Genomic DNA, 20995 nt, shown 5'->3' on the forward strand with positions numbered 1-20995 from the left:
ACAACCTGGGGGAGAGACAGCATGGTAATAGCAATCTGAAAAGCACCTAGGACACACACTTAGGAGATGATTTGCTGTTATCAGAGCATGTCTCTGAGTGTCAGCCTTCACAGAGACAATTTTTTGGGAACAAAGGGCTGGCTGGCAATGTTTTCCTCCCTAGCACCTCAGGGAGTGAGCACGCATAAATACACGCATAAATACAGAGACACCTGTAGGAAGCAGCACAGTGCTGACACTTGTTGCCTAACTTGCATACGCCAAGCCCCACCCCCCTGAACTTTGGTGGGACTGCACTTTTCAATCAAGCTTACCTCAGTCCCAATGCAGTGGGCCTTTCCCCAGGAGAACAGCACAAAACCTTGCCCACATCATGTCACCCAAGCAGAGAGTTCTGCATGGCTTCAGTGAAAGTAGTCACAGGTCTCATTTCACAAAAAGACCAGGACAGACATAGTTAAAACGCACCACATTCATGCCAGGGAGCAAACACTGCCCACAGCGGGCAAGGGGAACCTCTGCAGATGACTGGCCTGAAGGATAAAGCAGCAAAAACACAGCAGAGCTCATGAAGCACATACCAGAGACACTGTCTGAAGCACCAGGCCCTGGGGACCACACAAACTCTTCCTCATTAAGCCATTATTTTAGGAGCAGGAGACATAACTGGCTTTTCTGACACAAAAAGTGAGCAGAGACAAAATGTAAGATGGAGGAATGAAAGAATAGGATAAGGCTACGGTCAGAGATCTAAGTGAAACAGTCATAAAAAATATTCCTGATGAATAATTTAAAGCAATAATTATAAGGATACTCACCGGACTTGAAAAAAGAAGAGAAGACATCAGTAAGACCGTTACCACAGAGATAAAAGAGTTAAAAACAATCAGAAGTGAAGAATGCAATAAACTAGATTGGAAGCAGGCTTGATGCAATGAACAGCAGGTTGGAGGAAGCTAAAGAATCAATTAGTGACCTAGAAGAGAATCTAATGGAAAGAGAGAAAAAAGAATTATGCAACATGAGACTAGAGTTAGGGAACTCAGTGAAGCTATCAAATGTAATATTCATATTATAAAAGTCCCAGAAGAAGAGAGAAATGGGGACAGAAATTTTATTTAAAGAAATAGTAGCTGAAAACTTCCCTAATCTGAGGAAGGAATGAGATATCCATGTTCAGGAGGCACAGAGAACTCCCAACAAAGTCAATAAAAATAGGCCAACACCAAGACATATTGTAAGTAAATTATCAAACTATAGTGATAAAGAACAAAACCTTAAAAGCGCCAAGGCAAATGAAGTCATTAACTTACAAAGGAAAACCCATAAAGCTAGCTAGAGATTTCTCAGCAGAAATTTGGCAATCCAGAAAAGAGTGGCATGATATTCTCAAAGTGCTGAATGGTAAAAATCTGTACTCAAGAATAACTTATGCAGCAAGGCTGTCATTCAGAATACAAGGAGAAATAAAGATTTTCCAGTCAAATGAAAACTAAAAGAGGTTGTGACCACTAAGCCAGCCCGCAAGAAATATTAAGGAGACATCCAAAGAGACAAAGACAAGAAAAGATCAGAGAAAATCTCTAGAAACAACAAAAGTAATAAAACGGCAATTAACACATAAATATTAATAATTATTTGAATGTAAATGGACTAAATCCTCCAATAGAAACACATATGATATCAGAATGCATTAAAAAAAAAACAAATAACAAGACCATGGTGCTTGGCTGGCTCAGTTATTAGAACATGCAGTCTTGGGGTTGTAAGTTTTTTTTTTTTAAATGAGAAATAGTTTTATTTTTTATATATATATATATATTTTTTTTCAACGTTTATTTTATTTTTGGGACAGAGAGAGACAGAGCATGAATGGGGGAGGAGCAGAGAGAGAGGGAGACACAGAATCGGAAACAGGCTCTAGGCTCCGAGCCATCAGCCCAGAGCCTGACGCGGGGCTTGAACTCACGGACCGCGAGATTGTGACCTGGCTGAAGTCGGACGCTTAACTGACTGCACCACCCAGGCGCCCCTTGGGGTTGTAAGTTTGAGCCCTTCATTGGCCGTAGCGATTACTTAAAAATAAAATATTTAAAAGCAACCAAAAAAACCCAAAACAAAATAACAAGACCATCTATATGCCATCTACAAGAGTCTCCTTTTAGACCAAAGGCACCTGCATATTGAAAGTAAGGGGATGAAGAAACATTTATCATGCAAATGGATGTCAAAAGAAAGCCAAAGTAGCAATAGCTCCATCAGACAAACTAGACTTTAAAACAAAGATTGTAACAAGAGACAGAAGAGGGCACTATATAATCATATATAGGGGAACAATTCAAGAAGCTATAAGAGTTGTAAATATTTGTGCACCTAACATTGAAACACCCAAATACATAAAACGGTTACTAACAAACATAAAGGGACTCATTGATAATAACACAATAATAGTAAGGGACTTTAAAAATCCACTCACATCAATGGACAGATCATCTACACAGAAAATAACAAGGAAACAATGGCTTTGAATGACAAACTGGACCGGATGGACTTAACAGATATGTTCAGTATGTTCTATTCTTAAACAGCAAAATACACATTCTTTTTAAGTGCCCATGGTCATTCTCTAGAATAGGTCACATGTTAGGTCACATGTTAAATAGGCTTTAACGAATAAAAAAAGGCTGAAGACATACCATGCATCTTTTCTGACCACAACTGCATGAAACTAGAGGTCAATCATAAGATAAAAATCTGGAAGGACCATAAAAACAGGGAGGTTAAACAGCATGCTACTAAACAATGGATGGATCAACCAGGAAAGCAAAGAATAAATTAAAAAAAAATATGGAAAATTTTTTAAATGAAAATGAAACAATACAAATTATTTGGGATTCAGCAAAAGAAGTCCTAAGAGAGAGCATATAGTAATACAGGCCTACCTCAGAAAGCAAAAAAAGTATCTCAGATAAACAACCTAACCTTATGCCTAAAGGATCTGGAAGAAGAACGTCAATTGAGTCCAAAAACCAGTCGAAGAAGGTAAATAATAAAGATTAGAGAAGAAATAAATGATATACAAACTAAAAAACCAATTAAGCAAATAAATGAAATCAACAGCTGGTTGATTAACTTACCAATGAATAAAATTGATTAACCTGTAACTGGGCTTATCAAAGAGAGAGAGAAAAAGAGAGAGAAATGACTCATAAATAAAATCACCTATAAGAGAGGGGAAATAACAAACAATACCACATAAATACAATCATAAGAGAATATTATGAAAAACTATATGCCAATAAATTAGACAACCTGAAAGAAATGCATAAACTTCTAGAATCATATAAACTACCAAAACTGAAATAAGAAGAAATAGAAAATTTGAACAGACTGATGATAAGCAAAGAAATGGAATCACTAATCAAAAAGCTCCCTAAAACCAAAGTCTAGGACCCATATGGCTTCACAGTTGAATTCTACCAAACAGTTAAAGAAGAGTCAATACCTGTTTTTGTCAAACTGTTCCAAAATATTAAAAAGGAAAGAAACTTCCAAACTCATTCTATGAGGCCAACATTACCTGATACCAAAACGAGATAAAGGCACCACACACAAAAAAGAGAACTATAGGCCAATATTCCTGATGAACATCAGGAATACAATACTAGCAAACCGAAACCAACAATATATTTTAAAAAGTCATGCACCATGATCCAGTGGGATTTATTCCTGGGTTATAAGTCTGATTCAGTATTCACAGATCAACCAACTTGATACATAACAATATAAGAAAGGATAAGAACCATATTATCATTTCAATAGATGCAGAAAAAGTATTTGATAAAGTACAACATCTGTTCATGATAAAAATCTTCAACAAAGTAGATTTAGAGGGAACATACCTCAACATAATAAAGGCCATCTATGAAAAATCCACAGCTAATATCACCCTCAGTGGGGGAAAAATGAGTCTTTTTTCTATGGCCAGGAGAAAGATGAGGGTGTTCATTCTCATCACTTTATTTAAGATAGAATTGGGGGCATCTGGGTGGCTCAGTTGGTTAAACATCTGACTCTTGGTTTTGGCTCGGGTCATGATCTCACAGTTTGTGATGTTCAAGCCCTGCATCAGGCTCTGTGCTGATAGTGCTGAGCCTGCTTGGGGTGCTCTTTCTGTGTTTCTCTCTGTCTCTCAGAGAGAGAGAGGAGAGAGAGAATTTCAAGCAGGCTATGTGCTGTGAGCACACAGGCCAAAGTGGGGTTCCATCTCATGAACCATGAGACCATGACTTGAGCTGACATCAAAAGTCAGACTCTTAATTGACTGAGACACCCAGACGCCTTACTTCAACAAAGATTTTAAGGCTAGCCTTGGCTAGAAGCTAGAATACATCATTTTGATTAGGGTTTTAAGGTTTGGCAAAAGCCAAAAGCAGGGGCCAAACTCACCGTGGTCAACACATTGTGACATTACTCAGGAGCAGTTTTGATAGCTCTCGAACCAGAAATGTATTTCCATTTTTAAGTTAAGATGATACAATCATGCTGCCTGGCAGTGTTACCCCTTCTAGAAAGTGATAGGGTCTTGTGCCAAACAAATGTGCTGTACCCCTGTCTTAATCCCCTACCCCCACATTAGGGAAAGTCAAGAACCAGCAAAGGTATGGACACTCCCTTCAAGAAAGCACCTCCATCTTCAAGCAAGAGCCTGTTCTACAAAGGCTCTTTGGACCCCCAGCTAAATGTAGAGTTCCCCTACCGATACCAAGAATGAACTGTGCTATCAATAGTCTTCATCATAACTCTGCCTCTGCAAACCAGTGAGACAATGGAAACACCACACTTTCAGGCTTCCACACAAATCATAGGTTCTGTGTATTTATTTAAAAAACACAAACATGGGGCGCCTGGGTGGCTCGGTCGGTTAAGCGTCTGGACTTCGGCTCAGGTCATGATCTCACAGTCCGTGAGTTCGAGCCCCGCGTCGGGCTCTGTGCTGACAGCTCAGAGCCTGGAGCCTGTTTCAGATTCTGTGTCTCCCTCTCTCTGACCCTCCCCCGTTCATGCTCTGTCTCTCTCTGTCTCAAAAATAAATAAACGTTAAAAAAAATTTAAAAAAATAAAAAACACAAACACAAAACAAAACAAAAAACTTAAGCATGGTGTTTTTTTGGATTTCATGTGAGCTTTTGGTTGTGGGGAGTAGAAATGAAACTTGGAAATTATGAACAATTGCCAAGTGGCTTCACTCAGTTATAGAATAAGTTGGACACCAGATTTAGAAATCATTATTTCTTCTCTCTGTGCCATATTTCCCAAGGTTAGGGATTGGTGCATCAAAACAAACTTACCCATGTTGCCAAGGATATGTAGTAGGGCTTATAAACCAGGAATTTGGAGGGAAATATCCCAATCTCCTTTCTTGTTAGGCCAAGATGGAGGGACCAAGGTGCTAGGCTAGAATTGGTACTTGCCCTGATCATACAGGGTATGGAGTTCTCTATCAGAGGTAACCTGGAGCAGGAGTAATAAGAGAATAAAGCCAGATCCTGATGTCAAAGATGAACATAACATAGTGGGGGCTGGGGGTAGGGGTGGGTTGGGTAGATAAGCAGCCAAAGTATCACAAGGCAAGTTGCTAGGTGCTATAATAAAAGATCCAAGATGAAGAAGTGACAAAACTGGATAAGATGGAGGTGGGGATGATTTGGGAAGTCTTCAGATAGAAAGTGTTATTAGAACTGATAGGAAATAATGTAGGAAGTGGCCCTGGAGTGTAGAGATAGAGAAGATCCTTTAGGCAAGGTAAATCAGTAGTACATATGAAATCATTAATATCAACATGTACACATTATATTGAGAGCACAGTGCATATTATAGATAGAGAATAGTGTACTTTATATTCAAGGAAAGGCTCATATTTTGGAATGGAGACAGGAGGTTAGTGGTAGGGAGTAGAAAAAGATAAGTGGAGGAAGATAAGATGATAAGAAAGGTAAGATGGAAAAATAGGGGCTCAGTCGGTTGAGCATCTAACTCTTGATTTTGGCTCAGGTCATGATCTCACTGTTCATGGGTTGAATGCCACGTTGAACTCCTCATTGACACTGTGAAGCCTTTTTAGGATTCTCTCTTTTCCTCTCTCTCTCTCTCTCTCTCTGCCCCTCTCCTGCTCAGGTGCTCGCTCTCTCTCTCTCTCTCAAAACAAATAAACTTTAAAAAGTGGAAATATAATCTCTTGTAAAAGCTTTGAATGACATGCTCAGGAAAATGGCCTGGAAAGTATTGAAAGTTTCTAATCTGAGGACATGATTAATACTTCCACAGAAAGTTTCTGCAACTCACATGCCTACAGGCCAGATGCCAAATGTGGATGAAGACGCCGTTTGATGGTGATGGTGATGGTGATGATGGTGATGGTGATAAACTATGCCCATGTAAAAGGGACTATGCTCCATGGGGATTTTTATCATTTAGGATATAGGCCAATATCCTCAGATCTTTAGATTTTTTGTTAAAATGTATTTGGCACATAACATTGTATAAATTCAAGGTAACAATGTATTACTTTGATACATTTATATATTATGATTGCCACTATAGCAATAATTAGTACTGAATCGTGTTACATAATTATTGTTTGTTTTTAGTGGTTGGAATAATTAAGTTCTAGTCTCTTAGCAAGTTTAATGAATACAATTGAATATTATTGTCCATATTCACTATATATTAGATCAGATCTTTAAATTTTTATTTTTTAAAATATTATTTATTGTCAAACTGGCTAACATACAGTGTGTACAGGGTGCTCTTGGTTTTGGGGGTAGATTCCCATGGTTCATCACTTACATACAACATCCAGTGCTCATCCCAACAAGTGCCCTCCTCAATGCCTATCACCCATTTTCCCCTACCCCCTACCCTACCATCAACCCTCAGTTTGTATTTAAGAGTCTCTTATGGTTTGCCTACCTCCCTCTCTGGAACTATTCCCTTCCCTTTCCCCCATGGTATTCTGTTAAGTTACTCAAATTCCACATATGAGTGAAAACATATGATATTTCTCTTTCTCTGACTGACTTATTTCACTTAGCATAATACTTTCCAGTTCCATCCACGTTGCTGCAAATGGCATGATTTAATTCTTTCTCATCCCATTTACAATTGCACCAAGAACCATAAAATACCCAGGAACAATCCTAACCAAAGATGTAAAATATTTGTATGCTGAAAACTATAGAAATATATGAAAGAAATTGAAGAAGACACAAAGAAATGGAAAAACATTCCATACTCATAGATTGGAAGAATACATATTGTCAAAATGTCAATACTACTCTAAGCAATCTACACATTCAATGCAATCCCGATCAAAATTGTGCCAGCATTCTTCTCAAAGCTACAACAAACGATCCTAAAATTTGTATGGAACCACAAAAGACCCTGAATAGCCAAAGTAATATTGAAGAAGAAAACCAAAGTGGGAGGCATCACAATCCCAGAATTTAGCCTCTACTACAAAGCTGTAATCATCAAGACAGTATGGTATTGACACAAATACCGACACATAGACCAATGGAATAGAATAGAGAACCCAGTATTGGACCCACAAATGTATGGCTGACTAATCTTTGACAAAGCAGGAAAGGGTATCCAATGGAAAAAAGACAGTCTCTTTAGCAAATGGTGCTGGGAGAACTGGACAGCAACGTGCAGAAGAATGAAACTAGACCACCTTCTTATACCATACACAAAAATAAACTCAAAATGGATGAAAGACCTAAATGTGAGACAGGAAACCATCAAAACTCCAGAGGAGAAAGCAGGCAACAACCTCTTTGACCCCAGCTGCAACAATTTCTTGCTCAACACATCTCCAAAGGCAAAGGAATTAAAAGCAAAAATGAACTATTGGGACCTCGTCAAGATAAAAAGCATCTGCACTGCAAAAGAAACAAACAACAGATCTTTAAAAATTTAAAAAGAAGTCAGAAAACCAACTACATAAAACTCCTAATTTTGGAACATTGGCAACTAATTTAAAGCCAAAATTGTCAACAGTTTGTTGGCCAAAAAGTTTGTTGGCACTTTTACAAGCCTGATGTGTCTGGATATGAGGGTGTGTAGAAGTTTACTCAACAGCATACAATGCTGCAAAGTACATAAATTGCATGTATGTATCCATTTTCATGGTTTTATCACATTGAATTTTTTTAAGGGAAGAGACTTTTTAAAGTTTATTTATTTATTTTGATAGAGAAAGAGGGAGGGAGGGAGGGAGAGAGAGACAGAGAACAAGCGGTGGAGGGTCAGAGAAAGGGAGAGAGAGAATTCCAAGGAGGCTTTGTGGACTGTCAGTGCAGAGCCTGAGGCAGGGCTTGATCTCATGAACCATAAGATCATGACCTGAGCCAAAATCAAGAGTTGGAAGCTTTACCATCTGAGCCACCAAGAGCCCTTATCACATTGAATTTTTAAACCAGATTCAAAAACCCAAAGTATTTAAAGGGTCAGTTAATGCCAATGCCGCTCAAGAGACAGGCTGCACATAAAGACCTGAGGTTCAAAGTCTGGCCTTATGATTGAAACTGATTTGTTCAGTGACCTTGAATAAGGTCATTACCCAGGAGTTAGCCTTAGCATCTGGGTTTATAACACAAAGATAGCAACTGCTAAGCTACTGTGAAAACATCTAACCAAAGGGATTTAAAACATGTAGCTCCCTCCAAAAAGTGCTTCAAGAATTCACAATGCTGTCTGTAATTTTAGTTTGCCTCATTTGGACAGTTCCTATGAATGTTGCCAAAATTATAAGCATACTGTGAAGCCTAAAAATGCCAACTAAACACTATTGGCTGGATACAAGATTTGCAGCATTGTAAAAAAACAAAAAACAAACAAACAAAAAACCAGACAGTCCTTTTAAAATTTATAACATATATTTTCCAGGAAAGAATCCTTCCATTTCAGTCAATATTTTCTTTTCAATTCCTTAGGATCTGAAACTACCTTATAAAGCACAGTAGAAAAATGAAAATGTATTGAATATTTTAAGCCTTATAAACAAATAAATTGGTGGAAGGTAATATATACTTTGCTTATACACTCATATCTGTATATGAGCCTTGAGTTGAGGCTATGAAAAATGCACATTTACACTATTCCTTATTAGGAGGATATATTTCATTAACCATAATGGTCTCTTTTTTTATTTTGTTGCTAATATATCCCCGTACTGTATTTTATAAATCTGAATGTGTACTGTACTGGTATGCAAAATAATTATAATTTTGGAAGTTCCAACTCAGATAATAAATTATATAGCCTTCAAAATTGTTACATGCTATGTAATACCATATTTTCCCCTATTTATCAGTATAGAAAAGCTTTTCCTTTTGGATATGGGAATTTTAGTAACTGATCATTAGTAACTCCCTCAATCTCCTCCAACCTGTCAATGGTATTAAAAATAAATCCTTATGTTTCTCATTTGCAAACTTTTATACTTTTTCTTCAGCATTATAAATTAGTTGATTGCTCTTCTCAAACTCCTATAACTCCCTTTTCTAAAGAACATACAACACTGATCTTACAAAATCAATGTGCACACTACGTTTTTTGGGCATCCTTAGTATCCTGACATTTTCCCTACCTCATCTGCATTGTTCACCTCTTGCCTACCTCTTCAGCCACAGATCACCTGCTCCAATAATTCCACCTTTCTTTGATACATTCTTATCTGAGCCTTTTTTTCCAGCATCCTGCAGCTTCACACAGACCTGATTCACTTGGCATCTGTGTGCATTTCTGACCCTCCATCCTCCTACATGAAGCTTGCTTGCTACTCTGCCCAAGCCCATCTTCTGACTGCACACTTTGTTTCCATCACCCACTCCCAAACTCCATCCCTTGTTTTTTCCTGAAATTTATGCTCAGAACTGCCTCCCACGAACATTCATAAACCTCCTTCCTATGCTCCCTCAGACCATTTCCCCAGAAGGGCTGTGTAGTCTGCAAGCTTCCCTGCTTTTATGCGATGTCTCACTCCGAGCTGTTCCCGGCCCACTTATAGCAATTTGCTTTTCTCCCCTGAAATATTTTATATGGAGCCTTAGTTTATTCTTGACACTTTCTTTACAGAAATAATAAGAGAAACTGCAACAGTGTATGTTAAATAAAAGTGCATAATATTTATTTTTAAGTGAATTATGTAAACATAGGGCAGCAGTAATACTGGAACAATGATGGCGGAGCAAAATAGTTTCTCACATGCCTGGGACACTTACGTCTTTGCTGTAGCATTTTAATAACCACTACTATTAGGAATTTTGAACTTTTTAATAAAAGTGCTAGGTTGACCTTCTAAAAGTCTTTTTAAAACTGACTTTATTATAGAGGCACCTGGGTGGCTCAGTCAGTTAAGCGTCTGACCTTGATCTTGGCTCAGTTCATGATCGCACAGTTCTTGAGATCAAGCCCTGCCTAGGGCTCTGTGCTGGTATCACAGAGCCTGCTTGGAATTCTGTCTCCCTCTCTCTGCCCCTCCCCCACTCTCTGTCTCTAAAAAAAAACCCTGACTTTATTATAGACATAAGAACACCTGATTAGAATCCTTGAGTAGTTCTATATAGTATACAAGTTTTGAATGAATTTGTATGCATTTAAATATTTTTGAAAGCAAATGCTGTTATATCTTTTCAACTAGAGCAATTACCAAACAAGTTTTTGGAAGAAATACTTGTCATCTATTTGCTGCAATAGAACTTTAGGCAGTTCCAAAAAATTGGAATTCTGTATGTGTAAATAACCTGTGATCAGTTATAAACTAATACAATAATAATAATAATAATAATAATAATAATAATTACAAGCTTTGGACTCATTGCAAACTAAGGTCATAGGTCAGGCTGCCAAACCACCCTTCAGAATGATAACTAGGAAAACTAAGTAGGAAACTTAGTAGGAAACTTTCCTAACTAGGAAAAATAAGTCTAGGAAAAGATTGACACTAAGTAAATAGTTCACTGCTTTGCCCAAAGTCTCAAAAAGTGCCCTTTGTCCTGAATTGTAAAGTGGTGAAAAAAAACTGGAGGTTCAAAGTCTCCATTTGGTCTCCTCCAAACACTCCATCAAGCACGATCAGCCTTCTCTCTAAACTTCTATTGAGTTCATGCCATACTATTTATTCTGACAGTTAACACATGTGGTCTTTTCTTTCCCATGTGTTTGTCTTCCTGCTGAATGTGGGATTGCTAGAGGCAGGGACCATAGAGTATATTGACTTTGCTTGTCACGTCAGCATTGATGCAATCAATGCCAATTGGACGTACATGAGTTCATTTAGCATATATCTCTGCTTATATAGTAGGTACCAGGCCAGTGAGGGGTCCTAGAGATACGATGATATACAAGACAAAGTCCTGCCCCCCAAAGAACTGAAATCTAGTGGGAGCAAAATAGGGAAGTACCATAAAAGGTGCTAAGTGTGGTGACTAAAGCCAGGATTAGGGGTTATGAGACCATATAGAGACCAGGGATTTTATCTGCTTGTAAAGCGTTCAAGACAAGCTCTCAGATGAAGTGATTTCTATCTTGCAACCCGGAGATTACTAGGACTTAGCACAGTAAAGAAGAGTTGGGGGAAGCAGAGTTTTCCAGTTATTTCTAATCTACTTTATTGTCACATTGGCTTACATACAACACCCAGTACTCATCCAAATAAGTGCCCTCCTCGATGCTCATCACCGGTTTTACCCTCTCCCTCCCCCTGATCAACCCTCAGTTTGTTCTCTGTATTTAAGAATCTCTTATGGTTTCCCTCCCTCCCTCTCTGTTTGTAACTATTTTTCCCCTCCCCCTCCCCCACGGTCTTCTGTTAAGTTTCTTGAGATCCACATATGAGTGAAAATGTATGATATCTGTTTCTCTGACTGACTTATTTCACTTAGCATAAAACCCTCCAGTTCCATCCATGTTGCTGCAAATGGCATGGTTTCATTCTTTCTCATTGCCAAGTAGTATTCCATTGTATATATAAACCACATCTTCATTATCCATTCATCGGTTGGTGGACATTTGGGATCTTTACATAATTTGGCTATTGTTAAATAAAGCGCTGCTATAAACATTGGGGTAAATGTGTCCCTATGCATCAGCATTCCTGTACCCCTTGGGTAAATTCCTAGTAGTGCTATTGCTGGATCACAGGGTAGTTCTATTTGTAATTTTTTGAGGAACCTCCACACTGCTTTCCAGGGTTGCTGCACCAGTTTGCATTCCCACCAATGGTGCAAGAGGGTTCCCGTTTCCCCACATTCTCTCCAGCATCTATCGTTTCTTGATTTGTTCATTTTAGCCACTGTGACCGAGGTGAGGTGGTATCTCAGTGTGGCTTTGATTTGTATTTCCTTGATGATGAGTGACATTGAGCATCTTTTCATGTGTCTGTTGGCCATCTGGATGTCTTCTTTGGGAAAGCATCTATCCATGTCTTCTGCCCATTTTGTCATTGGATTATTTGTTTTTCGGGTGTGGAGTTTGGTGAATTCTGTATAGATTTTGGATACTAGCCCTTTACCTGTCTTATCCCATTCTGTCGGTTGCCTTTTAGTTTTGTTGATTGTTTCCTTTGCAGTGCAGGAGCTTTTTATCTTCATGAACTCCCAACAGTTCGTTTCTGCTTTTAATTCCCTTCTTTTGGAGATGTGTTGAGCAAGAAATTGCTGGGGCTGAGGTCAAAGAGGTTGTTGCCTGCTTTCTCCTCTAGGGTTTTGATGGTTTCCTGTCTCACATTTAGGTCTTTCATCCATTTTGAGTTTATTTTTGTGTATGGTATAAGAAGGTGGTCTAGTTTCATTCTTCTGCATGTTGCTGTCCAGTTCTCCCAGCACCACTTGCTAAAGAGACTGTCTTTTTTCCATTGGATACCCTTTCCTGCTTTGTCAAAGATTAGTCGGCCATACATTTGTGGGTCCAATACTGGGTTCTCTATTCTATTCCATTGGTCTATGTGTCGGTATTTGTGTCAATACCATACTGTCTTGATGATTACAGCTTTGTAGTAGAGGCTAAATTCTGGGATTGTGATGCCTCCCACTTTGGTTTTCTTCTTCAATATTACTTTGGCTATTCAGGGTCTTTTGTGTTTCCATACAAATTTTAGGATTGTTTGTTCTAGCTTTGAGAAGAATGCTGGTACAATTTTGATCGGGATTGCATTGAATGTGTAGATTGCTTAGAGTAGTATTGACATTTTGACAATACGTATTCTTCCAATCTATGAGTATGGAATGTTTTTCCATTTCTGTGTCTTTTTCAATTTCTTTCATAAGTTTTCTGTAGTTTTAAGCATACAGATCTTTTACATCTTTGGTTAGGTTTATTCCTAGTTACTTTATGGTTCTTGGTGCAACTGTAAATGAGATCCTTTTTTTTTTTTATTTCTCTTTTTGTTGCATCATTATTGGTGTATAAAAATGAAACCAATTTCTGTACATTGATTTTGTATCTTGCAACTTTGCTGCTTTCATATATTGGTTCTAGCAGTCTTTTGGTACAGTCTTTCAGGTTTTCCATGTAGTGTATCATGTCGTCTGTGAAAAGTGAAAGTTTGACTTCTTCTTTGCCAATTTTGATACCTTTTATTTCATTTTGTTGTCTGATTGCTGATGCTAGGACTTCCAACACTATGTTAAACAACAGTGGTGAGAGTGGACATCCCTATTCATGTTCCTGATCTCACAGGGAAAGCTGTCAGTTTTTCCCCATTGAGGATGATATTAACTCTGGACTTTTCATATATAGCTTTTATGATGTTTAAGTACTTTCCTTCTATCCCAAATTTCTTGAGAGTTTTTATTAAGAAAGGATGCTGTACTTTGTAAAATGCTTTTTCTGCATCTATTGACAGGATCATGTCTTTTGTTATGTCTTTTATTAATGTGATATATCACGTTGATTGATTTGTAAATACTGAACACATCCTGAAGACCAGGACAGAATCCCACTTGATCATGGTGAATAATTCCTTTATATGCTGTAGAATTCGATTTGCTAGTATCTTGTTGAGAATGTTTGCATCCATGTTCATATATTGGCCTATAATTCTCCCTTTTTTGTGGAGTCTCTGTCTGGTTTAGGAATCAAGGTAATGCTGGTTTCATAGAATGATTCCAGAAGTTTCCTCCATTTCTTTTTTTTTTTTTTTTGGAACAGCTTGAGAAGTATAGGTATTAACTCTGCTTTAAATGTCTGGTAAAATTCCCCAAGGAAGCCATCTGGTCCAGGACTCTTATTTCTTGGGAGATTTTTGATAATGATTCAATGTGTTCACTAGTTAAGGGTCTGTTCAAATTTTCTACTTCTTCATGTTTGAGTTTTGGTCATGTGTGGGTGTTTAGGAATTTGTCCATTTCTTCCCAGTTGTATGGTTTGTTGGCATATAATTTTTCATACTATACTCTGATAATTGCTTGTATTTCTGAGGGATTGGTTGTGATAAATTCGCTTTCATTCGTGGTTTTATCTATTTGGGTCCTCTCTCTTTTCTTTTTGAGAAGCCTGGCTAGAGGTTTATCAATTTTGTTTATTTTTTCAAAAAAACAACTCTTAGTTTCATTGATCTGTCTACTGTTTTTTTTTTTTTTTTGGATTCTATATTGTTTAATTTGCTCTGATATTTATTATTTGTCTTCTGCTTGGTTTGGGGTTTCTTTGTGTTCTGCTTCTACTTCCTTTAGATTGGGTTTTTGGTATTTTTCTTGTTTCTTGAGATAGGCCTGGATTGCAATGTATTTTCCTCTTAGGACTGCCTTTGCTGCACCCCACAGGGTTTGGATTGTTGTATTTTCATTTTCATTTGTTTCCATATACTTTTTAATTTCTTCTTTAATTGCCTGGTTGACCCATTCGTTCTTTAGTAGGATGTTCTTTAACCTCCATGCATTTGGAGGTTTTCCCAACCTTTTCCAGTGGTTGATTTCAAGTTTCATAAAATTGTGACCTGAAAATTTGCCTTATATGATCTGAATTCTTTTGTATGTATTGAGGGTTTTTTTTTTTTTGTGACCCAGTATGTGATCTATCTTGGAGAACGTTCCATGTGCACTCGAGAAGAATATATATTCTGCTGCTTTACAATGAAAAGTTTTAAGTTATATCTGTCAAGTCCATATGATCCAGTGTATCATCCAGGGCCATTGTTTCTTTATTGATTTTCTGTCTACATGATCTGTCCATTGTTGTAAATGGAGTATTAAAGTCCCCTGCAATTACTACATTCTTACCAATAAGTATGCTGAGGTGGGGCACCTGGGTGGCTCAGTTGGTTAAGGGTCTGACTGGCTCAGGTCAAGATCTCATGGTTTGTGACTTCCAGCCCTGCATGACACTCTGTGCTGACAGCTCAGAGCCTGGAGCCTGTTCCGGATTCTCCCTTTCTCTCTGCCCTTTCCCCACTCACAGTCTGTCTCTGTCTCTCTCAAAATAAATGAACATTAAAAAAAAAAGAATGCTGAGGCTTGTGATAAATTGTTTTATATATTTGCATGCTCCCGAATTCAGTGCATAGACATTTATAATTGTTAGCTCTCCTTGATGGATAGACCCCATAATTATTATATAATGACCATCTTCTTCTCTTGTTACAGCCTTTGTAATCTAGTTTGTCTGATATAAATATGGCTACCCCAACTTTCCTTTGACTTCCAGTAGCATGATAGATGGTTCTCCATCCCCTCACTTTCAATCTGAAAGTATCGTTAGGTCTCAAATGGGTCTCCTGTACACAGGAAATAGATGGGCATGTTTTTTTTTAATCCATTCTGATACCCTATGTATTTTAATTGGAGCATTTAGTCCATTTACATTTAGGGTTATTATTGAAAAATATGACTTTGGAGTCATTGTGCTATCTGTAGGTTTCAAGCTTGTAGTGATGTCTCTGGTTCTTTGTGGTCTTTGCAACATTTCACTCACAGAGTCCCCTTAGGATCTCTTGTAGGGCTGGTTTAGTGGTGATGAATTCCTTCAGTTTTTGTTTGTTTGGGAAGACCTTTATCTCTCCTTCTATTCTGAATGACAGGCTTGCTGGATAAAGGATTCTTGGCTGTGTATTTTTTCTGTTCATCACATTGAAGATTTCCTGCCATTCCTTTCTTGTCTGCCAACTTTCAGTAGATAGGTCTGCTACTATCCTTATGTCACTTTCACAATTCTGTCTTTATCCTTGTATTTTGCCAGTTTCACTATGATATGTTGTGCAGAAGATTGACTCAAGTTATGCCTCTGTGCCTCCTGGATTTAAATGTCTGTTTCCTTCCCTCGATTGGAGAAGTTCTCAGTTATGATTTTTTCAAGGACACCTTCAGCCCCGTTTTCTCTGTCTTCTTCTTCTGGAGCTCCTATAATACGGATATTGTTCCATTTTATTGAATCACTTAGTTCTCTAATTCTCCCCCTCATGATCCAGAATTTTTTTTACCTTTTTCTCAGCTTCCTCTTCCATAATATTATCTTCTATTTCACCTATCCTTCCCTCTGCCTCTTCAACCCATGCTGTGACCACCTTTATTTTATTTTGCACCTCATTTACAGCATTTTTAAATTCATCATGACTATTTTTTTAAGTTCCTTGATCTCTGTAGCAATAGATTCTCTGCTGTCACTATGCTTTTTTTTTTCAAAACCATCAATTAATATTATGACTATTATTCTAAATTCTTGTTCAGTTATATTGTTTTTATCTGTTTCGAGCAATTCTTTAGCTGTCATTTCTTCCTGGATTTTCTTTTGAGGACAATTCTTCTGTTTCATCATTTTGGTTAATTTTCTTCCCTTACATGTTTTAAAAGCTTGTTATGTGCCCTGCACCTGCAAGCACTACTATGTTAAAGAGGGGTCATACACTGTCCAGGGCCTGGCCCTTCAGGAGGTGTTTTTTGGAGAGTGTTACTCGCTCTCTGTTGTTGTGATTTTGAATACTTTTTCTCCCTAGTTTAGTATGTTTTGATCCCTCCACTATGTGTGCTTTGATTTGTTTATTGAATTATCTCTGGAAGGGAAAACAAACAGACAAACAGAGAAAAAACAAACAGAAAACAAAAACACTCAAACACACAAACAAAAAACCCCAGAAACACCAGTTACAAGTAAACAACAGGGTGGAGGCATTGCTGATGGAAGAGGCCTTATCCCACACGAAGAGAGAAATGACAGGGGTGGTGAAAAGAAAGAATAAACATTGACCAGAGAAACTATACTGTTTAGTCCAGAGAGGGAGAAAGGAAAATAAAGAAGGGGGTGTAGAACATTTATCAAGAGAATGGATTAAACGTCTGGTTAAACAAACCAGCGACTAGAGTAACCAGACTAGAGGAGGGAAGAGATAAGGAGAAAAGGAAGGAAGAATATGTCTGTATAATAATAATTGCCCAAGAATTAAACCAGACAATACAACAGCACTGGTCTGGAGGAGAGACCGTATGATTCTTCAATGTCAATCCTGCTCCAGTAGATACACAGTTACCAGGCACGGAGGGGTGTGTTTGCATGCAGGCAGGTCCCACCTCCATGTGGGCCCTGCTGTCTGATCCCTGAGGCCCCGCCTTGGTGGTGGTGGGGAGAATAGTGGCGACACCCCAGTCTCTCCTTCACGGACCCGGTGTCCCAATCCTTCTGTTCAAGCCATCCTCACTGTGTCGTGGGCACAAATGAGGTGGTTTGTTCCACTCCACCAACTCCTTGTGCTGTCGCTTGGCTGGGATTCAAACTGGCTCCATGTGCCCAGGTACTGGAAGAGTGCTGCCTCGTGCGCCACCCTATATGTGGTCTCTGACTGGTGGATTCAGGCAGGGTTTGTCTTGTCCCACAGCACTCCAGGGAGGGGATTACTTTCTCCTACTCAGACTGTGCCTCTGACCTAGCCACTGAGCCCGGGGCTGTTCCCCTCTTCCGCAGGTGTGTGATCAGGGCAGCTGGCCCCAGTGCAAAGAAAGCCCCTCAGTTAGAGATTGGATCTTTCTCCATCCTGGTCCAAGGTTTGTCTGTTGTCTATATACAGTCCTGTGCTTCCCCAGCCTCTCTTTCTCTTCCCTTTGTCTCTCCACAGAAGGGGATCCCTCTCCCCTGCAGGAGATCTCTCCATCCATTCGTTTTATTTCTCCCAGTTTGCAATCATGCACGTATGGCCCGTCAGATTGTCCTGGTGGGTAGCTGGAAGTAACTCTGCCCCTTTCCCTCCCAGACTTTTGGGGTTCAAAGTCCTTTGGCTTCAACATTTTTTTGTTTGAGAGATAAGGAAACTTTGGATCCCACTACTTCTCTGTCATGTTGGTCCCTCCTCTCTCCAGACTGTTTAAACTGCATCCCCAGAGGTGAGAAAGAGACAACACATTAAAGGAACAATAAATGCTTCAGTATACTTAAATTTTATAGTTGAGGAGGGATATTGGAGGTGGGATAAAATGGGAAAGAAGGTTCGAAGATGAGCAGAGCCAAAGAGACACAAGAACTTTGGTCTTGCATCTTGAGGATAACGGAGGGTAGGTGAAGCTTCTGAGCAGGTGTGTGACATGATCCTGACTAGGCTTTGGAAAGGTCTTTCTGACTGCACTGTGGAGGTGGTCAGTGGAAGGCTTAGTGTCTGTGGCGGTGATCCAGGTGAGAGAAGGAGGGCCTGCCCTAGGAACGGTGAAGACTGGAGAGAAGGGTTTGCACTCGTTTCTTGCTTGGCACAAAGGGTAAATTGACAAGACGTGGTGGATGATTATTGTGAAGGATGTGAGAGAAGGAGGAGAATTAATACGACACCCATGTTCCCAGTTTAGCCCGCTGAAAGTAGGCTAATAATTGTAAAGCAGCACTTCCCAAGGTGTGCACCAGCAAATTCACATCCCCTGAGGACCTACGAAAGCTAGAAATTCTTCAGCCCCACCCTACACAAAGTGAATGAAAAACTTGGGGGATGGAGACTGGTGACCTGTGTTTTAAGAAGACTTCTAGGGGCGCCTGGGTGGCGCAGTCGGTTCAACATCCGACTTCGGCTCAGGTCACGATCTCACGGTCCGTGGGTTCGAGCCCCGCGTCGGGCTCTGGGCTGACGGCTCGGAGCCTGGAGCCTGCTTCCGATTCTGTGTCTCCCTCCCTCTCTGCCCCTCCCCTCCTCGTGCTCTGTCTCTCTCTGTCACAACAATAAATAAAAACATTAAAAAAAAAATTAAAAAAAAAAAAAGAAGACTTCTTTGGTGCCTGCCTAAGTTGGAAAACCAATGTTCTAGCTTGTGGGTCTTCAAACTATTTTGTTCAGTACCCCAAAAAATATTTTAAAAAATATACCATTCACACATTTTAAATTTGCCATCCAAAAGTTTTCTTTACAAGTATAAGCAGTTGCAAAGAATATAATTTGTAACATAATAAAAAAATATTATATATTTTAAATACATTCAATGGAATCAAAATAGTAATTTGGTACCCACCATCACACTTTGAAAAAATGAGCAAGTTCTTTGTTTAACAGGTAGAAATTTTATACTGTATTTTTATTCCTTGAACATTTATGTCTTTTTAATTTCCCTAACTGAATTTTAGACTACATTATATTAGTCAACCTACCAAACTTATCTGCAACAAATAGATGAATGTAATAAAATACTTCCCTAGATTTAGCTATAATTATTTTAGAAAATAATTAATAAAAACAACATAACAGTTTTTGTAATTTTGACAACTACAAAATGTAAAAAGTCATTTTTTTTTAAGTAGGCTTCTCACCTACTGTCAAGCTTAATGCAGGGCTTGAACTTCCAACCCTGAGATCAAGACCTGAGCTGAGATCAAGAGTCAGAGGCTTAACCAGGTGAGCCAGTCAGGCATCCCAGAAAGTAAATATTTTTGATATATATCTCCTAATGAGATAAAAAGGACATTTTAATTTTAGTTTGTGTATCTGAGGATGAACATTACACCATGTTAATTAAATAAGGCAAATTTCAGAATCCATTCTAGTCATATATTTCATTAATATAAATATTAAAAAAAAATTTTTTTTAACGTTTATTTATTTTTTTTGGGACAGAGAGAGAGCATGAACAGGGGAGGGGCAGAGAGAGAGGGAGACACAGAATCAGAAACAGGCTCCAGGCTCTGAGCCATCAGCCCAGAGCCCGACGCGGGGCTCGAACTCACGGACCGCGAGATCGTGACCTGAGCCGAAGTCGGACGCTCAACCGACTGCGCCACCCAGGCGCCCCGATATAAATATTTTTAAAAAACTAAACACCCTGTTCATATAGTAAGTAGAGGGAATGAAAGGAGTTTATTAATTGTTAATCCTCTTTACTCCCTCTAGGATATATGCTAACATATATAGAATCACCTATCATTGAAAAACTTATCTAGATCCTTTTTACCATTCTGTTGAAAGAAAAAAAAAATAAATTGCACACAAAAGTGAATACATAGCCATTTGTTCTCATCTGGATGTTGTCAGAGTTCTCCAGAGAAACAGAACCGATAGGCTATATAGAGATATATAGAAAGAGATTTATTATGAGAGCTTGGCTCATGCAGTGATGGAAACTAAGTCCCACCATCTGCCGCCAGCAAGCTGGAGGCCCAGGAAAGCTGATGGTGTAGTACTAGTTTAAGCCCCAAAGCTGGAGAACCAGGGGAGACAAGGCATGAGTCCGAGTCCACATTCGAAGGCTGAAAACGAGGAGCAAAGAGATCCAAGCACAGACCATAAATGTTCCAGCTCAAAAGACAGTCAATGAAATTGCCCCTCCTCTGCTTTTTTTTTGTCCTATTAAAAGGTTTGCATGATGTACACCTAAATTGTTGAGGGTGATCTTCTTTACTCAGTCTACTAATTTGAATGGTATTCTCTTCCTGGAAAACCCTTACAGACACCAGAAATAATGTTTCCCAGCTATTTGGGCACACCAGAGCCCAGTCAAGTTGACATATTAACCATCACAGATATTCTTTGTTTATTTCC

This window comes from Acinonyx jubatus, chromosome E4 (genome assembly GCF_027475565.1).
Source record: "Acinonyx jubatus isolate Ajub_Pintada_27869175 chromosome E4, VMU_Ajub_asm_v1.0, whole genome shotgun sequence".
In the NCBI taxonomy this organism is placed as follows: domain Eukaryota; kingdom Metazoa; phylum Chordata; class Mammalia; order Carnivora; family Felidae; genus Acinonyx; species Acinonyx jubatus.